Genomic DNA, 27,016 nt, shown 5'->3' on the forward strand with positions numbered 1-27,016 from the left:
CCCCAAAATTGTGTGGTTCTCCATTGCAATGGGCTATGATGCTCTTGGTCAGGTGGGGAGTTAAAGACCAGGGCCTGAGCGCTTCTCTTCTCCGAGACATTGCTCCTGGCAGTGCCAACGTGCCGTACGTGCAAACTGCTGATGACTGTTTCCTACTTCTGTTGAAGTCTCACCTGCTGAGTATCTAACTACAATTTTAATTACTGTAGTTGACGAACGTGTGATGTCTGATGAAGGTTTGAATGGGGCTCTTGGTTTACCATGTTAAGAAGTACTTACAGTAATGGTGATTAAAGCACAGATCAGTATTACTTTCTTTGTTCCATTTTTCCAACTATTAGTATTCTTTGCTGCTAAGAAAAAGGTTCAAAAAGTATGCAGCAGTCCTTCCTTCGCTTTTAAAAGTTTTTAAAATGACGCTGATTGCGTTTGCCAAATCAGGTGTAGGAAGTTGGTCAGAACGTGTTGCAGAAACTTGAGTGGTGAGTGGCAGAAAGTCCCAATGCTTCCTTTTAGTACTGACACATAGTCCACCTTCTCCTTTCCAAATCTGTACATATTTCACAAATTTTACAGAGTTAGGAATTGCTCACTGTTCAAAACTTGCTGTTAGTAGTTCCTAAAGTAAATAATTTAGCCGTTAATATTAAGTTATGTACTTAATGTGCAAGTAATGTACTTACATGGTCCCTCACCTGCTTACTGTTGTTGTATCCTTGCTGAGTGCTCCCTTAAGGATAGTTTTTAGAATCAAAATCTGAATTCTTAATTTTGATTTACATTTTTCTATTTTATACAAATAGAATACAACCCAGCCCCACCAAATTCTGTACACAGCTTAGAGAACAAAGACCCAGGCTGGCCTTGTTTACTAGCTAACTCTGCTTCTATCTATAGGGCATCCACATTTCTAACACTTCATGCAAATTTGGCAAAAAAGTTGGCTTCCTCCAAAGCGCAGCAGGACTGAGAAAGGCTGAGAGGGGAGCAGGGAGGGGATGGATTTGAAAACAGGGATCTGACTGTCCCAGCTGCAGAAGTTATACCCTTCTATGGATTCTGGGGTACTCTTCTATGTCACACTGTTGTGGTCATCCAAAGCACAAGAAATTGCTACAAGAGCTTTGCTGCTCCATTTGTCTTTTCTGGAGGGCAACAGAACTGCACCGTTTTCTATGGCTGAGGCTGGAGCTGTGTCAGTGGAAAGAGGATTTCTTGCCTGTCAAACAGAAAGACATAAAGGAGGAAGGCTTCATTGGGCTACTGGCAGCATCTTCTCTTCTGTAAGACTGAAAATCACTTATGAAATAATTGACATAGAAATTGGTATGTACCCACAGAGCTCTGGGTGCCTAGGAAAGGACGTATATCCATGCTAAGGATGTGCAAATGCTAAGGAAGCCTGAAAACAGCTTCTTTCAGTGACTAAGCCTAGCTTTGCACAGTCTTTGAGGCTTTTCTTTCAGAGCCAGCTTTTCCTTATTTGATTATGAATTAAATAGTTCTCTTAACAAAACTTATTTTGACAGCTTGTGAAAGAACTGGAAAAGAAGCCAGTGTTCTCTGTCATTAATGTAAATTGGAAAGCGACTCAGAACATGTCTATCATCTTATCCTTGAGTCTACAAACTCCGTGACAGAAGACCAACAGTTCTTCCCAGTGAAGCTCTTTTTCATAGTGATGGAAAATGCAGGAGTAACTGCATCTTTACTTCCACCTGGCTTTTCAAGATCATGAACAGGATCATAAACAAGCTATACGTCCTTCTCATTAGCAAGTAAGTTATGGTTAATTTTACGCATGTCTTTAAAAGCTGAAATTTGCCATTGTATGTTGCACTGGGGAGCCCTTTCTTATTGTTCACGGCAGAGGGTTGCAGATCTACAAATGCCCTGGATAGATTCAGCTCCTGTGGCAGCTTGAGGAAGAACTGATTTGCACTTATGATGTTTGTTGCTTATGTTTCTTGAACAGATGGTCACATTTCTTTAGGGTTTTTAAACACGGCAAAAACGAGAGACATAATTTACAGATGTTTCATTCTGTCATCTGTTTGCGATTGTCCAGTCTGAAATAGTCTGGTTTATTTTCACAGAAGGCATGTATTTTAATCTAGTTTTGAATTGTCATAGCATATGCGTCTATGTGCTAACAGATACAGAATAACTAGTTGGCTGGCTGGGATCTTTGTGGACCTGGCTAACAGCATACTCCAGGTGGGGAGGTGGCCACTGGCTTCTGAAATAGCTCTTGGGGATGGCTCTTTGTAGAGCTGCATGTGCTCTTGGAGTAATGGAGAGACGAGTGGAGAGGAGGAAATGCTAACTGCTGTTTGCATGCTGGCTGGCATTGTGAGATGGACCACTAAAGCCACAGAAACAAATAACAAAAGGTGCTTAAGTGAAACTTTCTTGTTTTCCTCCTTTGGTAGCCAGTGGTCACAGAAGTGAGACAGATTCCAAAATACAAACTGAACTGGGAACAGCTGGTCCAAAAGGAATGGCAGTGATTCCTGGCAGTCCAGGACTTAAAAGTCTCCAGTTGTGAGTTTAGATTGTTACTAACTACGTGCAGTCAAGCCAGTCAGTTTTGCAATCAACATGAATGGATGTGAGACTTGGGATTTAGCTTAACAAGGATCACCATCAAGCAGCTAAGAAATATAACTAACATAATTTTCATTTGCTGCTTTCTACAAGGTTACGCAGGGCTACCAGGATGCCATGGACAGAAGGTACTGAGAGAGACAGTTTCTCATGAGGCTTTGCTTTTAAATTGAGGATTAGACATTTCTTTGATTATTTTTTTTTTATTGCAGTACAGTCAACACAGGGCAATTAAGGTTAAAGTGGAGAGGAAATATATTTCAGAGGTAAACAGCTATGGAAAACAAATTAGCAGCTAGTTGGAAACATATCTAAGTGTGAATGTGTGTGTCTGTAGGACAAAACCCACAACAAAATACAGAAGACAATTTTTTCTTTAATTCTCCCTTCTTGGGAGAAGTCTTTTGGTGTTGCTGTGGTTGCTTTGTACTGTTGATGAACAGCCCGTACCACAATGCATGTGCTGCTACATATACTCTGCTGCAAACACAGTGCTCCCTGAAGCATGGTGCTCCCTGAAGCATGGAAAAGCTGGGTGTGCTCACTGCCACTGCTCTTAACGGCGTCTGACAAAGAGCAGGTCAGTGCTGCTGGCTGGGTCTGAGGTCCTACAGAGCTCCTACACCCACCATTAGTCATTCCCACACCCGTTAGGCTGTTAAATGCTTCTGTGGAGCAGAAATGGTACGCACACACCAAGGCTGTGATTTATTCCTGGCTCTTTTATCCGCCCCACAATCGAGGGGAAAACTTCTGGCTCCTCACTGCTGGACAGATACACGTAGAAATCAAGCAGAACCTGGCTATAAATCACTGGAAAACTTCTTTTATTATTTGCCTTCCAATGATGAGAAGTGAATAGAGGCTCAGCAAGCTTCAGTTCTCTGCACTTTGAAAATGTCTGGTTTGGGGCTTTTTTCCTCCAGAAAACCTGGTAATCACATGAGTAACGTGCTGTCAGCACTGACCACCTATGCCATGCTGTCAGTGGGACAAGAATACCGTAAGCAGCGGCCTTCTGGTATTCTTGTCAGTGCACTAAGGCAAGGCTCCAAGTGTAAGTTGAAAACTGGAGTCAAAAGAATTGTGGAGAGGATTATTTTACTTAAATTGGTGACGTACACACACCTGCAACACCCTAATTTAGTGTGCAAATTTTTTGCCTGAGACTGAATGATACTTCTTGGTTTTGAATAATACAAGCCTGGGTCCGTTTAATTCAATTTGTAGTCCTCTAATGTCCATCCTCAGCATCTGTTCTTTGAAAATGCCCACTGAAATAATGCCACAGCCAAACAGTTCTGGACCAGAACTCAAGAATTCGTTGTCTCTGCCACTTAACTATGAATTAAGAATAAATTCAGGTAAGTCATGATACATTTTGTGATTTGCTTTTCCCATGTGTATAATAGGAATAAACATATCGAATGTAAGAAGATATATCAAATAATAGGAATAATTATATAAACATAGTACATGTTAAAATGCTATGACATTTACAAATTAAATTTACCAATTAAGAGCTAGATACTCTGTTTATTAAGATGTTAAGAAAAATGTATTGCTTTCAAAAATCTTAGTGAATAAAAGCCATCAGGATTGTTATCATAATAAATATCACAGAGAAGAAACACACATCATTTTAAGTGGATAGGATTGAAATAATCATGATTTTTTTAAAAATTAAAAGATGAGCGTTTATGAAGACTTCTAAACCTTTTCTATGCAGTAAGTTTTCTTCTAGCTTTAGGGATAATTTGGTCTTGCAGGTATATATGCTAAAAGAGATGAAAAGATAGTTTGCTATCCATGCTTGTAAGGAAATTACACTCAAAATATTGTTTTAACTGTTTTCATGTTTATAATTTTTACTAGCTTTTCACACTTGCTGTTATCCTGTGGGGTTTTTTTGCCGACCACATATATTTATTATATTTTTCATCTTGTGCAGCCAAGAGTTCTGAATAAAATATCAGTGATCCTCCACTACCTTCATCATCATGATGAATAATTTGTAGGTTGCTTGGACCTCAGTGAAGATGCTAATAACTGTAAATATCAATTACACATACTGAAAGCTGGTGTGTAAACCAGTAGGAAGCAACTGGGGTTTGAAATTAGTTGCAATATCAACATTTATATTTTATTTTAAAGGAGAAAAAGGCATTGAAGGAACTGTAAATAAAGAAATGTTTTTGACCCATTTGTTCCTTTCTCCCTGCTCCTGTTGCATTCATTTAATGTGAACTCCTTGCAAAGACAATTGAATAAAGCCAGGAAGAGCTAAACAACTGTTCTGATGGTGTTATGGCAAGCTATAATATACAAAGTGCTACTAAAAGTGAGTTATTTGTTTAGGAAACAAGACAATGGACTGCATAAGCTTGAAGGTGCCATGGATGAAGCACAACAGGGAAGACTGGACGCTAAGGCCACCCCAGGAAGAACAGTGCCCCTGGAGCCAGTGGTTTGCCTGGCACTGCTCCAGCTGTTGGACCACTTGTGGGACTTGCTGTTCTTTTTGAGCTAAAATATCATAAAAGGTACCAAATATTTAGAGTGAGGAGAAGATACCGGCAACCAGCTGTCAGTTGCCAAGGGGACCTCCTCTGGAGCCAGCCTGACCTGCAGTGGTGTGCAGATCTTGGCACACTGGGGTTTTGCTGAGGTAGGGAAAGGCCAGGGCAGCAGAAAGACCAGCCAGGAGTCAGCAGCTCTTGCAGGAGATGCTAACAAGGCCTGGGTATTGCCAGAGCAACTCCTACCACCCCACGCTGGCGTCAGATGGGGTTCACCTCTCAGAAACGGGGAAGAGGGTCTTTGCTCATAAGCTAGTGGGGCTCACTGACAGAGCTTTAAACTAGGCTTGAAGGGGGAGTGGGATAATATCAGGCTTGCCCATGACAAGTTGTGGGATGACACACCAAGGTTAGAGGAACAAGATGCTAGCGAGGGCCCGCATCCTGTTGCTCTGAGATGTGATGCCTACACTGCAGCACACTTGAAGTCTTACGGAGATCAGCCAGGGAATCCTGAGGTAATAGGAGCCAAGAGGGAAACACCAGTGACACACATCAAAGAAATTAAGGGGTGTTCCTCTAAGAAGGTGACATGGCTGACAGTCCAGCTGAAGTGCCTCTATACCAATGCATGTAGCACGGGCAACAAATAGGAGGAGCTGGAAGCCACCATGCTGCTAGAAAGCTATGACTCGGTTGCCATTACTGAAACTTAGTGCGACGAATCCCATGACTGGAGTGCAGCTATCAATGGCTACAGGCTGTTCAGAAGGGACAGGTGAGGAAGGAGGAGTAGAAGTGTTGCCCTCTACATCAAGCAATGGATAGAGCGTGAAGAGCTGTCTCTAAAAAATAGCCATGAGCAGGTTTAAAGTCTATGGGTAAGAATAAGAGACCGAGGCAACAAGGGGAGCCTTGTAGTTGGTATCTACCACAGACTGTCTGATCAAAGAGAGCCTATTGACAAAGCCTTCTTACTCCAGCTACAGGAGCCATCATGCGTGCAGGCTCTCATCTTGCTGGAGGACTTCAGCCACGCCAACATCTGCTAGAAAAGGAGCAAGGTGAGCTGAAGGCAATCCAGGACACTCCTGGAGCGCATGAAGGATACTGTCTTAAGCCAGGTAATAGACAGCCCTACCAGAGGGGATGTGATACTGGATCTGGATACTGGATTTTCCTCAGTCTTCAGTGGCAACTTCTCTCCCCACACCTCTTGAGTCGATGGACCACAAGACAGAGACTGGGGGAGAAAAGTCCCTCCCACTGTAAGAGAAGATCAAGTTTGTGACCACGTGAGGAACCTGAACATACAGAAGACTATGGGACCTGATGAGATGCATCCCAGAGTCCTGAGGGAATTGGCTGATATAGTTGCCAAGCCACTCTCCATGACATTTGAAAAGTCATGGTGGTCAGGTGAAGTCTGTGGTGACTGGAGAAAGGGAAGCATTGCACCCACTTTCAAAAAGGGTAGAAAGGAGGACCCTGGGAACTACTGACCTGTCAGCCTCACCTCTGTGCATCACAGAACAGATCCTCCTAGAAGCTAGCTAAAGCGCATGGAGGACAGGGAGGTGATTTGAGACAGCCAGCATGGCTTCACCAAGGGTGAGTCCTGCCTGACCAACCTTGTGGCCTTCTGTGATGGACTGACCACATCAGTGGACAGGGGAAGAGCTATGGATGTCCCCTATCTGGACTTCTGTAAGGCCTTTGACATGGTCCTCCACAACATCCTTCTCTCTGAATTGGAGAGATACGGATTTGATGGGTGGACTGTTTGGTGGATGAGGAATTGGTTGCATCCAGAGGGTAGTCATCAACAGCTCAATGTCCAGATGGAGACTGGTGACAAGTGGTATCCCTCAGGGGTCTATATTGGGACCAGTACTGTTCAATATCTTCATCAGTGACATAGACAGTGGGATTGAGTGCACCCTCACCAAGTTTGCAGACAACACCAAGCTGAGCGGTGTGGTTGACATGCCTGAGGGATGGGATGTCATCCAGAGGGACCTGGACAGGCTCGAGAAGTGGGCCTGTGTGAACTTCGTGGGGTTCAACAAGGCCAAGTCCTCCCCCTGGGTCCAGGCAAGCACTGGAACAGGGTCTGGATGGGGCTCCAAGCAGCCTGATCTAATTGAAGAAGTTGCTGCTCTTTGCAAGGGTGGTTGGACTAGGTGACCTTTAAAGGTCCGTTCCAACCCAAACTATTCTATGATTCTAAGATAGATGAAATTGAGCTGACACAGCAGGAAATCATTATAATGAACACATCAGAAGGATCAGAATGGGAACAAAACTGGTGAAAAGTTATTCCTCAGGACAGTGAAAATGCATTAGGAAAGACTTCTGTCTCACTGAATCTGAATTTAACTTTACAAGGAAATTAATCCAAACTGATAAGATAGCAGACCTTTTCTTGTAAAATTTTTCCTTATTTTTGTAAAAGTCATGTTTAAAAATAATCACTCTTGAATATTTGAACTATAAACATCATTTTAGCCTTAGCTGGATACTAGAAGAGGGCAGTACAGCCAAACATTGTTAACCAGATAATTACAGGAAATTTCAGTTGGATTTTCTGATGGAACTGTTTCTACTTTATTTTCCTAATGTTTCTAAAGTTCTTTAACTACAGGGACTACCTTTTCCAGAAACTTGTGTAATTAGAAGTGTGTGAAAGAATGTTCTTAGAGCAAACTTCAACTTTTGCAGACAGCATGAGGAAGAAATGTGCCAGCAGCTGCCCTGTCTACAGAAATGTGCTGATGAATTCTCCAGGACCTAGGGATATTCCTGTGTACCCTGGGCAAGAGGTAAGCATAGTGGGAGAGAAAAATAGGCCCATTTCACAAATCTTTGTGTAGTTGAAGCACTGAGTGACATGGAACATGAAGCAGAAAGAACACAAAAGACTTTGATGTAATGTTATACTTGGTTTTGTTCTCACTGAACTAAAGCTGAAGTGGGTTTTCCATTTCCTTCAATAGGAACCAGGGGAATTTGTTTTCCTGCAGGGAAAACAAATACGGAATTAGCTGTGGAAGAAATTAGAAGCCTGCAAAACAAAATAAAATGCCTAAAGCAAGCACTTGAGATCATTACTATGCTAACTTTAGCCTAGAGAAACAGGCAGTGAAGTTATGGTAAAAGATTAGATAAATCCATTTTAATGCTATTACAAGCTGAGCAATAATCTAATAAACTTTTTCTAAAAAACTACCCCCAAATGATATGCAACAGTTTTAAAACTTTATTTGTATCCGTATTTTCAACAGCTCTGGAGGCAAACAGTGACTCATAACCAGAGTATTCATCTCCCGCTGCTCTAAAAGGTCTTGAGGGACCATAATTTACCTTTCCCTTTCTTGAGGGAACCTTTGAGGGATCATAATTTAATTATATACAGCTGATTAGTATTTTCTAGTACCTACAGCAAAGAATACCACAGAAGAGCAAATTCCAAAGCAAATCTTTTATTGGAGTTGTCATGTTCGTTACTGTGCTGCAGCCAAAACCTTCTCACGTGATCTAAAAGAAGAGGGAGGGTTTAAAAAGTTATCAGCGAAAATATCTGGGCTATTTATTTTTGCCTTCATGTATCTTCATATATATTCTTCATATATCTTTGTCACTGTGTTGCTGACCACTGCCTATAGTGTCACGAACTCCAAACAAGTAAGATTTATTTTCCAAATCTGGAGTTAAATACCATGGTAATGAGGTATTTTTAGTGATGCTTTCCAAAGATAGACAAAATACTGTTTTGACAGTGGAATGAAATGGTAAGAGATTGCATGCCAGGTTTGGAAAACAGGCAAAAATAGCCTTGTTTCAACTTGCAAATTTTAGGTTACCATCTCATAGTGATATAACGTGTTAATAACCTAACTGTATTACAAATAATTTGATAAGACTGAAAGCACCCATCTACTTTTAACTCTTCTTCCCTCTTGGCTCTGACTCCCCCTAACACACATTGTAGCACGTGTAGCCCACAGTGCCAAACTGAAAGCACGTTATCTCAGTTTTCTTGCCACGCAGTTAAATGTCTGGGGTTTTGTTATTTTTTTGATGGATTTTATTGGTTTTGTCCTTTTAAACAAACTTTAAATAACTTTATTTTATGCTATTTCTTTGCTCTAAACAGTCTTTGCCTTCCTAATCCCTTTGTTTTTCCTGAGCTGGTTTTAGTGTTCCCTCTCCACCTGCTGCTGCTGTGGGCTCTCTGCTTTATTCCTCCACAGGAATCTCCCTGTATCTCTAGCTCTTCCAAGCCTCACTTTTCAAATTTGATGTGTGAGCAGACTAATAATTCCTCTCCCAACTTCCCTAATGTCTTCACGTCATCTGTGCCCAGACATAAAAGAGTTAGAATTCACGGTAACACAGAATCATGTCGGGAGGTGATGCAGAGCACTGCGGACTGCGGGACTGGGGGACTTCTCCTTGAACATAGCAGGAAAAGCCATGGTCAGGTCCATGCCACCAGCTCTCAGCTGTCACAATTTAAGCACCATCCCTAATAAAGCAGGGCCTTATTCTCACATGTTCATTATCTAGAACAAACATCCTTGGCTCTCACAGGTAAAACTAACCACACTAGGAAGCTCTCATATGAAGTTCTACAGGCCTCTGAGGTTATTCTTCAATGTTATTTTTTTTAATTTCTTTTTTTTTTACTATGCCTTGTGTAAAGAAAAGAGCATTTTCAAAGAGTCTGGTCCATAAAGAAAAGCTGCATCTCTGTTCAGAATCAGATCGCTGGTTTGTTTTTTTTCTAAATTGAAAATTTGGACTCATTTCCACTGTTGTTCATAGGTTTTTTTTTTTTGTTTGATGTTACAGATTGGAATTAAACAAGGAAAAATTAATAAAAACTGCAATTGTGGATTTGCAGCAACGTTAGGAATTTTATAGGGCAAACCGGGGTTGAAAGGAATTGATGGGGAGTATGGGGCAGAAAGATTTTACGGTGATTTCGAAGATACTGTGTGACAGGGAGAGAGAGAGACCACTGGAAGGTTCAAACTAACAATTTATTTGGCCTTCACCCACGGCTCCAATACACCACTATTGCAGGTTATATGGATACAATGGAGGAATGCACTACTGCAATTTCAAAAACAATTTACAGGTTACTATATTGCAACCTACAAGTGATGTAGGTTGTACTACCTACATGTGGTACTAACTGGGATGTACTAACGGGATGTACTAACACAAACCACAAGTGCACTAGGTATTAATACCTTAAAAGAGTGCACTAATCACAATCTTGAATCATGCCAAATATCACATGTATGTTTCTTAATCACTTACCCTCTCTCTCAGATAAGGCCTCCCAATCCCTGGGAAGTTGTAGAGCATGCTGGACAAGGCAGCGAGAATCTCCTACCTGCCAGCTGTATCCTTGGAAAAGACTCCCCCATTGTCTAGCCAAACCTTTGGGTTTTTATTTCCTGATTCAATGGGTGGGCAGGATTGTGCCTGAGTGGATTCCACTATCATCTGGCACGTTTATCTCTGGTGGTGTGATGGCCCCTTAGTCTGCACTGCTAATTTTGTGATGTCTAGTACACAAAGTTACTGAATAATGGTGGAATGGGACTCGGGGCATTTTGTTTGTTAACGGATTATTCACGGCTCCATTCAGGTTTGGGTTGTCAGTGTGATCCCGTGTTGAGGCAACCCCGGGCTGAGCCGTTTCGCTCCCCCCAAGTCACCTCTGCAAAGATAAGGATCTGTCAAAGGGAGAAGCAGCTGAGTAGAATGACAACTGCCCGCATTTTGCCTTTGTGCACCAAAACCTGTTTATCTGGGTCATCCCATATGTCCTGGAAAACAGAGACTGAAATGTAGAATATCTTTGAAGGACTTAGAATTAGATATCTTAGAATATCTTTGAAGGAATATCTTTTTATATTGTTTTTTGCTCAGTGAATTTCAAGTTCAAAGTTTATGAACAATGAACTGTTTTCCCCGTGAACGTAAACATTAAAATTATTGTACTCATTAAGTTTTAGGTGAGCACAGTGAAAATGCAGATAAAGGGTTCAGAGGTTTTGGACTAGTTGGCTTTGAAGGCAACCAAGGCCCAAAGGGTAAGTTTTCTTCTTGAAATTTTGATGGTTGAGGGAATAAACAGACTTGTACAACAAGAAATTTTGTTTGCTTTGCAAAATGATGTCTAAGACGATAGATGTAAAAATAAGATCAGAATACCTACATATATGTGTCCTTAGTACACGTGCATGTAGTAAGAGCTTTGTATGATGGTCTGTTACCAAAGCCACAAGATGTATTCAGTTTACAGTGAAACTGGAGTTTTCTCAGATCTGCCTCAAACATGGCCCTATTTTTCTCATGCATTTTTTGGGCAATTTTTTGTCTTCTCTCACCCATTTTTTGCAGGAAAGATGGTTTTGGTTTGTTTGCTTTTTTTTTCAGCAAAGCCTGCTGCCTTAAAAAACCCAACAAATTTTTTTACCCACTTAAGCCCTAGCACATGAGTAAGAATAGTAAATGAGAAGAGACCATGCTAAGTGTATTTATCTTGGCATTCTTTGTTCTGAGCTTCCTACGTTGCCCTTTGTATTTCTTTTCCTGGGATACCGGGGAGGAATCAATAGCAAAATTGACTATTTGGGTGACTGTTTGCACTATTTACTTCATGAAACCCCAGGACAGAGATCTTCTTTCTTGTTTGTAGTGTTTATTTTTATGGGACTATACCTCTTACGCTGCTTGCCAGGCTCTACGCATGGCCCAGAGAGCACTCCAGGAGACAGCTCTGCAACAGGCATACCCTAACATTTACAGCAATGTCATCTCACAAGGTTGGTTGCGTTTGTCTGCTGGATCATATATTTCCTATAAGAATATATTTTCTCTGTGATGCGTTTCATTAGCAGCAAAATAAACAGCTTGTGCACTGGGTTGGAGCATTTTGAATGAGTATGCATATATGAACAGTTCATTTCACTGCTTATGTAATGCAGCCTTTGTACGCTTGCAACCTCAAAGAATGTGGTTTAGTATTTTCAGCTCTCTTCATTTCTCAGTTCTCCACAGCAGCTGTGAGCCGCTAGCTCCTCCTGCAAGCCCTTGGAAAGGGCACGTCTGCAAACCTGGTCAAAGGACCCTGACCCCAGCAGCCCCTCCTTGGGGTGGGTAGCTGGGAAAGGAACACTATGTATTGGGGCAGGGTGGGAGGTAGTTTGGGGAAGGTTTATAGCCTGGAACATGGGACTGGAAAGCAGAAAATCTGTTAACATTCCTGATTATCATATACCAGATACAATCCAGCAAATTACGGCTTTAGGTAAATTATTACCAATTCTTGGCCTCCCTTTCCCTATCTATAAGATGAAGTTTATGTGATGAGTTCCTATGGATCTTCACAGGAGGTAAAATATAAAAGTGCAAAATGGTGCAAAATTGTTGCTTTCCCCAAGCTCTTGTATAAAGTAATCATTTTACTCTCTCTTACAGCTGTAAGGAAAATATGTAGGGGAGAATATGTACATATTCAATGTAATATTCTTACATCTCCAGAAGGACCAATCTATCTCTGTCTCCCCTTTGTATTCCTCTGTTGGAGTTCATTCTTATTTGAATTATCAATATCTGACTCTCCCCCTTTCTTTTCCGTACTCTCTTTGTCACATACAGAATATCGAAGCTGCTCTTCCTGCTGGTCTTTGAAAACCTGTGCAGCCTGATTGCTGTGATCCTGCTGTGGAACAAACCAGCAAACACAAAAGAAAAGGTCATTCCGTGGTTGCAAGGTGCGCCAAACTTCCTGCACTCTCCCCAACATCTCCTGCTACGTAGCAGCAGAACAAGGCATGGTTCACACTTGTTAACGTAACACGGGTGTATGAGATCTGGAGAAAGAGGACCGTGGAGTTCAGGAAGGGTTAAGTTCATGCAGCTGAGAGGCTACTTCATTCACTGTTTTGGCTGCCAGACTTGTTGCTGTGGAAATGGTAGCGGAGATACTGCATATTTTAGATCTATCTTCCAGCTTGAGTTAAGGTTTTCCCTGATGAACCATAAACTTGAAGCTACTGGACGAAGAGAAATGGAGGTTTAATCCTTTTAAGCTGCTAGCAGACATCTCTCTGTACTGGTCTTATTAGCATCCCTCTCTGCAGCGAGACTGTCAAGGGAGAGAGGAAGCTGGGAATAACAACCATTCCCAAACTTTCCCCTTGGGGATGCAAGGCAAACTGGAGACACATGTCTGTAAGTGACATGAGACTGAGTTACGAGCATTAGGAGCAAACGGGCAGGAAGGATCAGCTGGTTCAGGAAAGTACAGGAGGGGATGGGCTGTTGGTGAGCACAGGGGGGTTTAAAGCTGCTTTAATAAGACAGGTGAGGATGGTTCAGTGTTTTTCCAAAGTTTTTTTATCTGTTTTTGAGATTTGTGTTTCTGGGTCAAGCAGAAGCCCAAGAAGCAGCTAATAAAAGCGTAGTCTGCTCTGAACCATGGTGTGTGTGCTAGCACTGCCCAGGACTGAATGCCATTTGCTCCAGGAATAATGTATTTCATTATGTTAACCTCACCTCGGCAGTGCTGCAGGAGCAATTCCTTCCACTTCGGAGGCAGAAGTTACAAATGAGTCAAACTGACTGATGTGATAGTTGGCTGAAGAAAGTAAGATGTAAAATTACTTGCTGACATGGGTACACCACACACCTTGAAGGTGTGCGGTATAACCATGGTCATCTGCGAAACTGTCGCAGCCTGGTCACCTGACTGATGATAAACAGCTAGTGAAAAAAAGCTGCTTTAAGCAAATCAGCTTTTATAGGAATATATATGTATATAACAAAATGAAGGATATGCAATGTGATCAGGGCGTTATCAATGATTTCTCCTAAAAGGGCTGTCCTCTATTATTCATTTGGGAGAATGGAAGTGAGAGCGATATGCATTTATACTTTAGTTTAAGTCTTAACGTCTCCATTTTCCCCATCTTAGTGAAGAAAAGTTCAGGCCATAGCCTGGCCTGTGTCTGGATGTGAAAAGGGTGGATATATGAGAGACTTAGAATAAGCTTGCTTGTGAGTCCTAGTTCTGTGAACACTACGTTGTTCACACAACTGCTATGGCTAGTCACACGTAAAGATTCGCTGAGCTAGGTGATGATTTCAGAGCCTGACCTTTTTCAGAGCCTTTAGTAACGCCTTTCCTTTTTACATCCAGTATTTGTGGTAGAAGAAAAATAACACCTAGGATTGTTCCATTGATTTATATGAATTTTACTAAGTTTTAAGAAGCCTTTTAGATGGAAGACTAATTTAATTTCTATTTTAACACAAAAATATCCATTTTAGGAATATTTTCCATGTTGGAAAGTAAAATTTTCCAATGTTAGGAAAAACCCAATGCAAGCCTGATTGTATATACAGCTTTGCTTCAGTTAATCGCTCAAAGCACAGACTAGACAATGCAAAGGAACAGCTTTTAGATCTTTTGTTGACTTCAGTGTGTGGCTCTGGGTGATCTTATTTGATGATATTTGAGCTGCTGTTAGGAAAAAAAAATCCTTTAGATTCAGAAGGGCTTTTCTCAGGCAGCTGTTGCTGGAGTGTCTTCTCCGCTTCACAAAGATGAGGTAGTTTTATCTGACATTACACTGTATGGCAAAGCAATGTTTTCATCTCTCCTTCATAGATGTGAAACTGAGGAATAAAAGGACCGTGGTGGGAAAAAAAAGTGCGCCACTACTATGGTATTAAAAAACACACCAAACTTCTGAAATTTATGTTCCAGAGTACTTACACAACCCATTCTCCCTGTTCTGCTGAGCAGACCTTCGATCTGATACGCGCCCTAGGAAGCTCATGCTTGGTGGCTGCTCACTGAGACCCTGGTGTAGGCTACCTGCTCAGAATCACACAGACAAGGACGTGTTCTCTAGGACATCTTTTAAAATAAACCCTTAGGGGAGCTTTCACATGAGTTATCCACTGGGTGGCAGAAGTAGATCAGAAAAATGAACACAAGGGATGTCTAAATCTAGCCCACTATGTATTTTGTAACAGCACTTATATCAATCTTCTACCTGAGCTGGATGTATTTGAAAAAAAGATATCTCACGAGATAATATATCAGAAATATATCAGAAAGGTTTTTTTTTTTTACTCTTTTCCCCTTTCTGTATTTTTCTGAAGTTTTCTGCATGCCCACATTTCATCCCTTCTTTCTTTTTTTCCTCAACAACTACAGGAGAGCATTTTCAGAGGGGAAGAGGGCCCATTGAAGTGCTGGAGCGTGTCCAGAGGAGAGCTACCAGGCTGGTGAGGGGTCTGGAGACCAGGTCATATGAGGAGAGGCTGAGGGAGCTGGGCATGTTTAGCTTGGAGAAGAGGAGGCTGAGGGGAGACCTCATTGCCCTCTACAACTACCTGAAAGGAGGCTGGAGAGAGGTGGGTGTTGGCCTCTTCTCCCAGGTGAATAAGGACAGGACCAGAGGAAATGGTCTGAAGTTGCGGCAGGGGAGGTTTAGATTAGACATTAGGAAGAATTCCTTTACTGAAAGAGTGGTCAGGCACTGGAACAGCCTGCCCAGGGAGGTGGTTGAGTCACCATCCCTAGAGGTGTTTAAGAAACACTTCAGGGCATGCTCTAGTGACAGAGATTGTAGGGGTTGGGGTTTTTTTTGGTTTTGGGGTTTTTTTTGTTTTTGTTTTGTGTGGGTTTTTTTTGTGTTTTTTTTTTTTTTTTTTTATGTGTGTATGGTTGGACATGATGATCTCAAAGGTCCTTTCCAACCATGGAAAAAAACCCAAAAAAACCCAAAAAGGTGATCCAGGTCCTCGAGTCAATCGCTCTTACCAGTAGCTCTCCCTTTGTCTCTTCTGGGTTTGTAACTCGAGGCAGATTTGCCAGTTTAAAGAGTTGAACCAGTTGTAAAATAGTGGGTGACTAGTTAAGAGACTGATAATTTTAGCAGTGATTAAAAACCCCCAGTGTCATTTTTTACCCACAAATTTTAGTTGAGCATGGTGAAAATGGAGGTAAATGGGGCAGAGGTTTTGGACTACAACCTTCAACAGGCTTTGAAATCAACCAAGATCCAAGAGGTAAGTTTTCTTCATGAAATTTTTCCTGCTAAAAATACATTTAAAACGTAGTCGGTATGATTCCTTCTGTATATATAATTCTGTCAGAAGCAGGTGAGCCAAAGATAAAACTGTGATCCAGCATGATTCCTCATGTGTGTGCACATCTTGTTGCAACAACTGAACATCATTCCTCTTTCGAAAATAATTTGGAATAAACAACCTGGACACTGTAAAGCACCGAAATCCTAAAACTGACCCAAGAGACCCTGAGTGTTTAAAAGAATATACTATTTTGGTTCACCTCCTGTTCTTTATTTGTTTGTTGTGTTTTTGTTTTTTTTAAATTGCCTTCTCTACTGTATGTGTGAGAAAGAAATATAACTAGTGTTGTCACTATTTAGGATTTTTTTACAGTGGATTTGTCCTTGTTGCCAAAAATTGTCCTTTCCCTCTGCCTGTTCCTCTGCCCTCCAAACAGCCCTGCTTCAAAACACCCTCTATTCCCTTTTCTGTACTCTTTCTGGTGCTTCTGACTTCTTCCATCGCCTGGGCAGGGGAAAGATGCAGTAAGCAGTACGGTTAGTCCCCATGAAAATTTTTGTCCTATTAAACTCAACGTCCAAGAACGTCTTTATTATGTGTTTTATTATTGTGAGGCTGCGAGGACTGTGGCGCTTTGAAAGTACTGCCTAGCAGGTGGGCAGGGCATGTGGTGGAACGGGTTGAGCTCAGCATCTGGAGGATTATGTCTAACTGTGTGTAGGGTGATTGATCTGGAATGCTTTTAATTCACAAGGGTAGTTCCCCATAATGTATTTCCAGCATTCTTTCTTTAGAGGAAAATGAATGCCAAGTTGTAATAACTAAAATGAGGTCAGCTATAACAGGCCCAAGCTATTTGACAGCACACTTTGAAATCTCTGCAATGAATTGGATGAAAGAAAAAAACTGTCGAGTCTTGTCCTGGCATGACTCTTGCGCCCCTTTTTAAACTAATTATGTCAGTATTATTCCACCTTGAATGCCACTGTTAGATGTACGCAACACTATGAAAGTTTATGCGTTTTTTTCAGACCTGCACAGTATAGACTTTTAGACAAAACTGCTTATAGCTATATTTTATCTAATCTTTGAGTTAAAATCTGAAGATATGATACCACTGAACATGCATGGTGGAATATGCAAAATTCTGTAGTCTGTACAAATTTTATACACAACTTTATTTATCCATATTTGAAGATTAGTGGAAGTTGGTAAATAAAATAAGCAATCTGCAAACAGATGTGGTATGTGCAAGTAGTGTGTTTGTTATGTTGGAGCTTTTTACTGAATAGTAATAATCCTGGTACAGACAAGAGCACTGGAGAAAAGAAAGATATTTTCCAATTTTTACGACAGATGTAAAATACGAAAGGTAATTTGCTGGGCATACTCACTGAAGACTTGCACATTACTCAGGTCCAAATTTACTGGCAGGAGTAACTTCTCCCAGCCAGTCCGAGTTCTGGGAGTTGTGGCATGGTGACACCAAAGCACTGTTCAAAAGAAATAAATATTCATACATTCTTACTAGATTTATTGAATAGCTTTAGATGTAACTTTAATATTTTATATGTACACGTCAATGCCAGGTTCATTTATCAGGTCACCATATTTCTTGGATATCACTTAGAAAATGCCCAGTTTTAGAATCTGAATGGAAATTAGAATATTATTGAAACACCTCAGAAAATTAACTCCGAGCACGTCTTGTCAATATTTAATTTTGATGGTGTGTAAAATGCTCATCACAAAATTTGCTTGAAGTAAAAGGAGGATACCAACTTAATAGACTTAAAACAAAAGAAAGAAACCTTGAATACATTAAATATACAAGAAGAAAGCTCTGGTATTCTGGTATTGTGGTTTGGATTTTTATTTTTTTTTAAATGCTAAACATATAGCTGGGGATACTTGGAGTGCAGTACTGTAGTTAAATATCACATAGTCAAATATGTTTATTTTTCACCCTTGCTTTCTGTAGTAAGGAAAATTAGAATTTAAGACACACTACACTCAGTTATTGGAATGGAAAAGTTTTTTATTTGTGGAACACACATAATTATCTTTATTATCCTCAGTGCTATTTTTCCTTTTATCCCCTTCACTACTTAAAGAACCAGCAGAAACTTAAGACAAAATTTAGCCAAATTGGAGTATAATTCCAGAAACTGTACAGAGTACTCGTGGACTAATGCTATTAGCCCAGGAGAAGTTATGGTCTTAATGACATTGTATGATGCTGAGATGGGCTTTGGGTGTACAGCGGCTTACAAAACTGCTTCTAGTAACTTCAGCATATACATTTTCCAAGGAAATAGTCCAGATTTTCCAAATAAAAAATGTTGAGTGGAAGGACATGCTGGAATCAGAGAAAAAAAGTGTGGGAAATGTTAACTCACAGAGCGACTGAGTAATGCTGGTTGGTCCCTGTCCCGTTCCTCACTGACCTTTCAGTAAATGAACCCTGGGATGACTCACCCTGCAGTCCCACCTCGGCACCTTCTCTGCCCTCCCTCCCTTTGGGGATGCTGAGAGGTTGCAATGGCAGTCACCTTCATTTGCCACATCTGTAACAATGTTTTGGTGTTTGGGTTGTTTTTTTTTTTACAGCTCCTATGCAAAACCATCCCTTCCCTTTCATTGGGTTAAGGTATAATTCAGTGTATTGCGATGGATAATGACACCCTTTCAAAAAGAACGTCATTCTCACTTCTGTTCTTCTCTGAGGTTCATCTTCACACATTTTTTTTGAAGTTTCTTCAACTGAGTTTTGACTTCTCAACTACCATCCTTTTAATTACTTGATGCCAGTTTACCATGATGTGTGTGCTACCAAGGAAAAACAGCTCAGTGTCACACAAAACATAATCTGTCATCATTTTCTCATATGCCAAAGGTCAGTAACCAGTGATGATGACAAGAATATTAATATCTGTTGATCTTGAAGGAAAGTATTATAGTTGCTTCACTTCCTAAGTTTCCAGAAATCAAGTTCCCAAAAACACTGGGATCAGATTTTATGCTAGAGTCATAATTTTATTGCACTAGTTTATTAGTGAACCTTGTGTAATAACAGGATGGACTTGATTATACTTCAAGCAGTAGCACTTGAAACGACAGAACTGGAAAGAAAATTTCTGCCTGTTCTCTGGACTACCCAGAGCCCAGCAGACTTGAAAAGGAGTCAGAAAATCATCGAGACATTGCAGCGAGCCATTGGGGAGCCAGGCAAGCCCTGCAGCACTGAGTCAGCGTGTCATTTCAGGAGTCTGTATTTCCTCAAATGCAATTCCATTTTATGTACTCTTTCCTGCCTTCCCCGCCCCATGCTTTCCATGTTTTCCTGGCTCCATGATCACATTTTAGCTCTTGAAAGAGATGGGGGAATAATCCATTTACTTAGTGGGAATTTGTGTGTGTTAGGCAGACTGAGAGGGAAAAATTGCTGTTTCTGGAGATGCCACAAGTCTGATAACATGGAGTTGTTCCAGGTATCTGTCTTGAAAATACCCATTGACTCTTGAGTCGCCTAGAGCATTTCTGATTAATTTAAATTTATTACATCCTTTGACAAAAATCTCCATTATCTGATTTTTGTAATATAGTTATTCCCCTGTTTATTGCACTTTGACAGCTGTCTGTATGTTCATTAAATTACATTAAGTGAATGGTTGACAAATTGTTAGGAATAGAAGCATTCAGTATAAAATTGCCTTACAGTGGCTGTTTCTTGGAGCTGGCAAGAGGAGCTTAATAAAAACTGGGTGCTTAAATATATAGTATTAGAATAATGGAATAAGAATTAAAAGCCTGTGTTTCAGTTATAAAATATTCTACTGGAAAACAATGCAAACCTTGAATAATTCACGGCACTATTCTCTATTGTACTGGAAATCATGACTTATACTTTATTTGATATAAACGTATGGATATATATGAATTTTCAGTAGAAAGTAAATATATAATACCTTAATCTGATGGGTTGTATGATATGATGGGAGTAAGTTTCATGAACTTCTATTATGCTTTAGTAATTATGAAACTTCTATATGAAGGTTAGAACACAAACTAGGCAGTTTACCTAGGCAGCAACGTAGTGCTGCTCAACATTATCTTTTCACTAGCTTATAATTTACAGATATTTGAAAAACCTGAACAAAGGCAAAAGCAGGAAAATAATACACACAGAAGAAGAGGGACCTCCTGAAAAAAAAAAAAAAGAAAGAAAGTGGAAGATGGCCTTTTTGTTTAAATCAAGTCATTGACAGAGAAATGCATCCCCCTTCTTGAAATCCTAGTCCTAAGGAAACCTATCACACTTCTGTCACCGATTTTCAACAGGGCCAGATTTCATCCATATAAATTCTCTCTCTACATCAGGAATAAATTTCTAGTATTGAGCAGGCTGTAGCACAGATGCAGTATTTTTCAATATCTGACTGTCTTCACTCACTTTGGCTTCTGTAGCTTTAATGACAGTGACACATAGGTTATAAGAACGTAAATGTTATTAATTCTTAATTAACATGAAAAAAATTTTGCTCTTAAAATGTAAGCCAGGATTTTTTTCTTGATATTTGCAAAGGCACATAGCAAATGGAGCTATTTTATTGGTCTTTAAATTGGGAAATTGAAAAACAATTAAAGGTGATCTGCTCTTGAAGTCAAAAGTGAGTAAGATAATAGTAGTAAGCGTAACACACAATATGAAAACTGTTAGATAAGAAGAAAAGCTTTTAACAATACTGGTAAAAAAAGTTGATAAAAGATTGCCTGCATAAAGTGGGAATTCTTTATTGCTGGACATCTTTAAGAGTAAATTAGGCAAACACCTTGTGTAAATGACTTAAGACTTATGATTTCTTGAGGCTCCTGACAGCTTCTTTTTTTTCCCTCTGTTTACAATTCATTGATATCCATGCCCTCAGCTTGCCTTGAGCTATCCTTTTTTAGGAATTAACAGTAACGGATGACTTTTTAATTGACTTTAACTCACCATTGTAATAATTAGCAGAAATTTATTCTTCAAACTGATTTTTTTTCTGAAACCCTTAGGAATTTACATAGTCTGCCATCTGGCACATGCAGCCATAGTCATCTGCCCAGTCAGGTTCAGCATTTGATTATAGGTTTAGCCTGTAGTTAAACTGGGACTGATGTGATCTAGCTTGAAATTCTTTGAATGTTTCCATTTTCTTTAGAGGAGACAAGAGTACAGCAGCTCAGGTAGCATATCTGACTTGGTCCGCTGAAAGCCTTCTCCAGAGGTGCTCAAAAGCCACTTTAACAAAGTAACTGTCATTCTTAGAAGTGACCCCAAGTTAGGGATGAAGTTACTCTCACTAGGTCTGTAGCTGAATCTAAATAAATAACCACTTCTCACTTTCCAGCATTGTTATTTGAATGTGTGTGTAGGCAGCCTGTGAATTCACAAACATCCTTGGAGTAACTCCAGAGTCTGTGGTCTATATACCTGTGAGTTCTGTATGCAGTAAGTAAATTTATGACAGAAATGGAGAATCTCCATAATAATCAAATAACTTTTGTCGTTCTCTAGTCAAAGAACTTTTGTGGTTCTTTAATTTTTGGCCTTTGACAATTTTTGGTCTTGTGCATGCTGAACTTGACTGTTTTTTATTTTTTTCAAAGTACAAACTTAACAGAAAACTTTGACTTATCACAGGTCTATGGCAAGCAGTTGGGATGATTCTGGCACAGCATAATTTAGAAGTCCCTCCCTCCTTCAGGATTAATCTTTTGACTATTTCTCAGTCCAGAAGAGTAGCTTGTATTTTCTGCTCCATATAAATTTTGTACAAAGCTGCTGTAGAAGTTGCTGTGCCCTCCTCGCATATGTAGGAACTTTCCATTATTTTACTCTCCATGTTTTTGGACACAAGGCTTCAGCCCACCATCACTGACTTTTTGTCCCAGGAAAATTGTGTGATCCTTTGTAAATGAGCATTATTTCTTACAAATTTAAACCCTGGCTCTTAAAAGGTTTTGGAGTACTTTCCACTTCTACCAGATGTTCCACCCATGTTTTATGGGAACAGATGAAGTCATTTAAGGATGTGAGGATGCTTTTTGATCCTCAGAACTTGGGTTATACTCTTCACAAACATCTGAAATGTCCCTGGTGCATTCAAGAGTCTTAAAGGAATTCTGCACCACTGAAGCAATCCATAGGTTATCACAACAGCTGTTTCTATCCCCCCTCCGTCTCTGAACGATAATTCAACTTGAAGGATAGCCATGTATTGGATGAATTAAAACTGTGAATATATTCTGCTCCTTACCTTTTTTCCAAAATGTCTCTTGTATATTAAGGTGGATGATCTTGGCCTTTCTGTGAATGAAGACTTTTGTAAACAGAAATCTTTATGTTCCTTCATGTCTTTATCAGATGTTTGACACAATTACAAGTGTGGAAGATCATGGTGATTGTTTCTTCAAGCCATCCTCTAGGATGAAATTTAATTTATTTTTAACTACTATGTGATGTCCAATGGGAGTGAGGTGCTGCATCCGAGCAATATTCCATGAATTATGCTTCACTGCTGCTCCTCATCATATGTGCCCAGATCTTCATTATACTTGGAGAACACAAGGTACAAAATAATTGCTCTATTCACTTCCTTTCACTGCTTTCTATGGACATTTCTGTGGGACCTGTTCCTAGATTTTTGGTTCTTGTGTTGCGCCACTGCTTTTGAGTTCTAAGAAGCTCTAAGCCACCAGCACTGTTGTACACTCTCCCCATGACTGGCTTTTTCTTTAGCTGCACTTTCTCCTAGTCATTCCTTTCCCTTGAAGTTCAATCCTTCATCTAGCTTGAATCAAAGTTCTGCAAAACAACAGTCCCAGTTTCAAAGAGCGGTTCTTAACCTTGCAGATGTGCTTGAGTGATGATTTATTACCTTTCTAACTCTATTATGAGCCCTTGCTTAGAATGAGAGTAACGAGAGAATGGCCTCCTTGTCACCCTGCATGCAAGGCCATTGCTTCAGAACGTCACACTTCTTCCTACTGACATTGAGCACCCAAATATTATCCGGAAACCACATCATTCTATTAATGCCCTGGGGATTCCCATAGCTTGGATCAAATCCTTTACCAGAACCCCTTGATTAGGAATGTTAATACTATAACAGCACAAAACAACTTACTGTGAAAGAAAGCACAAAAAGTAAGCTGCACTTCTCTCTCGTCTGCAGTGGCAGAGGGTTAGTATTAAGGACAATTTCTTCAGCCCAGCCACCTAAGCACTGCTTCTTTTGTGCAGGTCAGTAACTGGCCCAACAGCTCTGCCACTTCCGAGCCGTGGATGTCTGTAGAGAAGTGCTACAAGAATCCCACAAGCTCTGGGTTGCCCAGGTCCTTCCAAAAACTGCCACCAGCCCTCCAACGACACCAGAATTTCTTCTCCAGTGTCACTCCTCAGCATAGGCTGTTCTACCATCTGATGCCTCTGAAGTCTACTGCACCTGTAAACATCATGTGGCTTGGAGCCACCTAAGAAACAAATTTTCTCACTCATCTGGCTAGTAACATTTTTGTGAGATTTCTGCACCTTGAAGTCCTTCAGTATTTTCCAATTACATGGATAACCACTCATGTTTTACCTCTGGAAAAAACAAGTTGCTTCCATGAATTTTCCATGACAGTTTCTGCTCATTGCTTGCAGCTCTTGATCATTGTTTTATGCACTGTGTTTTCTTTCTTCACTAGGAGCCATTTACAAAATGACATTTCACTCAGGCTTCAGAGTCCATCTCTTGAGCAGACTGTTACAGGAATTGCCCAGTCAGCCAGCTGCCTTCCTATGCATCCTGTCTTCTGTTTGCAGTAGTGATGGCAAGCTAGGCAATTATCAAAGTTACAGCCTTTCCATATTGAGAATTGTCTATAAATTAAGAGTAAAAAAGGACTAATATTTAAACACACTCCTTGTATACAGTACTTTCTAAATGCTGCTTATTGCTTCAGTTCTTCTTGAATGTGCTAGGTCAGAAATCCGAGGCTTACCTGACTTGCTGGTGATTGTTTCTTTTTTGTGCAGAAGTCACCAGCCATAACTGTTGTGAATGGCAGGGCAGCATTTTGAGGCAAGACCAAACTTTTTTCTTGCTCCCCTTATATCCAAAGCAACAATAGTGAAGCCACTACTAAAATGAAGTACTTATCCATTGAGGTGCTGCCTAGAATGGTTCTTATAAAACTTACAAGGTTAAAATCAGACCTTCATGTTACTTGAGTTAATGATCACATCACAGAAAAAATCTTGTGTGTTAGCCAGTGCAAATACATTGGAAACAATTTTTGTCTACAGGAGGTCCAAATTCAGTCCTGAGCTTCAGATGATCAGTATGGATTTTATTAATTCACAAGAGAAGAAAATAGCTCATAGTGCGGTTTACAGGATGCCTGAGTTACAGGACAGCTGTTGAATCTGGAAGTTCCCCACCCCATGCACTGGAGTACTGGAGTTGGCTATATGCAGCCTTCTATCTGTGATAAATACTACTTTTGTTCTTTTCTTTTTTTTTTTCCTCATGGCAAATCAGAGTGATTTTATTGGAAGAACTTTCTGTACGACCCAACTGTACAAAAATGATATATGTGGGCGCAGATTCTGTCTACTGAGTAATGCTGAGTGCGGAACTTTGTAAAGGTCTAAAGGTGTAGATGAGCCTACTGAATTAATATAACACTACGCAGTGAAAAGAGGGAAGCCTAGCTCTTTACTTTTTTTGTGTGAGTGGAAATCTGTATGATTTCTTTAAAACCTTGCAAGTCCAAGGAGTTAATTTTTTTCCAAGTTCAAAAATTTCTGTGCATTTTAAATATTCGTCTTCTGTGTTAATGACTACACTTAGTGAAAATAAAATGTACTACCCCGTTTTTGAAAGACCTATTTCATCCATGAGGGCTGTTCACATTATGTACTATTTGTACTATTAATGAAGGATGAAGACCTAGTCTAAATGTTCTTACATGTATCTTAGAGAAGTCTCACTCTCTCCAGTATTTATGTAAAGAGACAGGGCTCCTGAAGCAGACACTCAGCTGTTTGTAACTATTGCCCAGAATGCCTACATTATCATCATTAAACTATGAAGAGCTATCACTTTAACAATGGAAATACAACTTTCCAAACATCAAGCTTTTTTAAGCAATGGCTTAAATGACAAGGATTGTGGAAACTTCTGTTTTGCAAATCCTGGGCTCCAACTACTATTTTCCAGTTGTTTGTTTCTCATGCATTAGCTCTAGTTTCTCTTTTCCCAGCCCCAGTCCCTGCTCTCATCATGATAATGCAGAATTCATTCCAGAATCTTGGCTATGCCAGTATGGTAAACCAAAGTATATTTATTGGAGTAGTAATGTAAAATACAAACCCACTGGTATGCAATAAGGTTGTTGAACTTCTGTCCCTTAAAAAATAACCTGATCTTGCAGAGATGGTTTAAGAATATGTTGTGGTTGCTGACAGCAGAATCAAGTAAATATCTTGCATGGCTAGTTTTCTATAGCATAAATTCTAAGTAGTGTTCTTACCACAGCTCCTGTATTTACTGGCATTTCATATACAGCTTAAAGTTACATTTGTCTAAAATGCACTGGACCTCAGGGTGCAAGGTGTGATCCTGGTGTCCTAAAGGCTTACTAAATATCTCCATTCACAGGCAAGCATATGTTTATCAGAAGTCTAAATATTTATTAGGCATCTGCTGAGGTCAAAAGAAGTATTGCTATTTACCAGGAGTGGGATTGCTCCCACGAAAATAATCTGTCATACACAGGTGTAAATTGAGCTGGTCCAGCATCAACCCTTACCTCCGAGCTTACTGGTTCCTGGCTGGCTTCCTACTATCTATTGCCAACTTCTAGGGATGGCCAAAAGTAATCATTGGCACAGAATTTCACTGAAACTTTAAGCCAGACAAACCTGAAAACTAGAAATGATGTTTGAAGCTAGCAGAAAATATTCTTAAAATGTATATCGGCCTAGTCTTCTGCAACACATTGAAATATCACTATTTTACATGTGATCACTAGTAACAAGTGCAGCAGTTTGTGTAAATCTCTCAAATTACATGATTTGAACACTGTATTACATTAGAAATAATCTAAATAAATTCATTTTTTTTACACCATTGCCCAGGACAGATGATGAATTTAAAAGATGCTGTTCCATGACCAGCCTTTCATGCCCCACCACTTCATCCTCTCCATTTGTCCCTCACCAAAGGGCATGGGAGAGGGCCCTGTGTTGCAAGGGAAGGAGAATGGGAATTTGTGTCTGGTGGAATGGGTCTTGGGAGAATTGACCTTCATATGATTTCCACAATGATGAGTCATTCTACCTCCATGACTCACATCCTCAGGACACTATGACCTGCAAACAGCAATACACACACCATGTCATTCTTTTGAGTGAAGCTACTAGTGTGCATGCCATTACAGAAGCAGACCTATGTCATAAAGAACTGTTTATTAATCTACATTTTATTGTTTCCAACCATTTCTCTTCAGTTAAGGCAGCAAAGCTATGTTCCTGTTTATTCTGTCATTTAAAACTTCACTAAGGAAAAAATGGCAAAATTAACATTTTTCTTGAGCAAGGAAGAATAAGGGATGCAGAATGTGATTCCTGTTTCAGGAGGAGAACGTTTGACATAGAAGAATAAGATTTGAAAGGTACTTTTCTTAATCCCGGTTAGTAGAGCTTGAATATTCAATACATTTAGGTAATA

The 27,016-nt window shown here is 40.1% G+C and overlaps 1 long non-coding RNA gene across 1 annotated transcript; it reads left to right on the plus strand.

The window, feature by feature from the left end:
- Nucleotides 1-1,556: 1,556 nt before the first annotated feature.
- Nucleotides 1,557-26,220, plus strand: LOC141741259 (uncharacterized). The gene is made up of 8 exons (XR_012586334.1): nucleotides 1,557-1,778; nucleotides 7,848-7,948; nucleotides 11,153-11,236; nucleotides 11,845-11,971; nucleotides 12,807-12,922; nucleotides 15,376-16,232; nucleotides 22,663-22,867; nucleotides 23,542-26,220. It is a non-coding gene; the product is annotated as an uncharacterized LOC141741259 (long non-coding RNA).
- Nucleotides 26,221-27,016: the final 796 nt, after the last annotated feature.

This window comes from Larus michahellis, chromosome 3 (assembly GCF_964199755.1).
Source record: "Larus michahellis chromosome 3, bLarMic1.1, whole genome shotgun sequence".
NCBI classification, from domain to species: Eukaryota; Metazoa; Chordata; class Aves; order Charadriiformes; family Laridae; genus Larus; species Larus michahellis.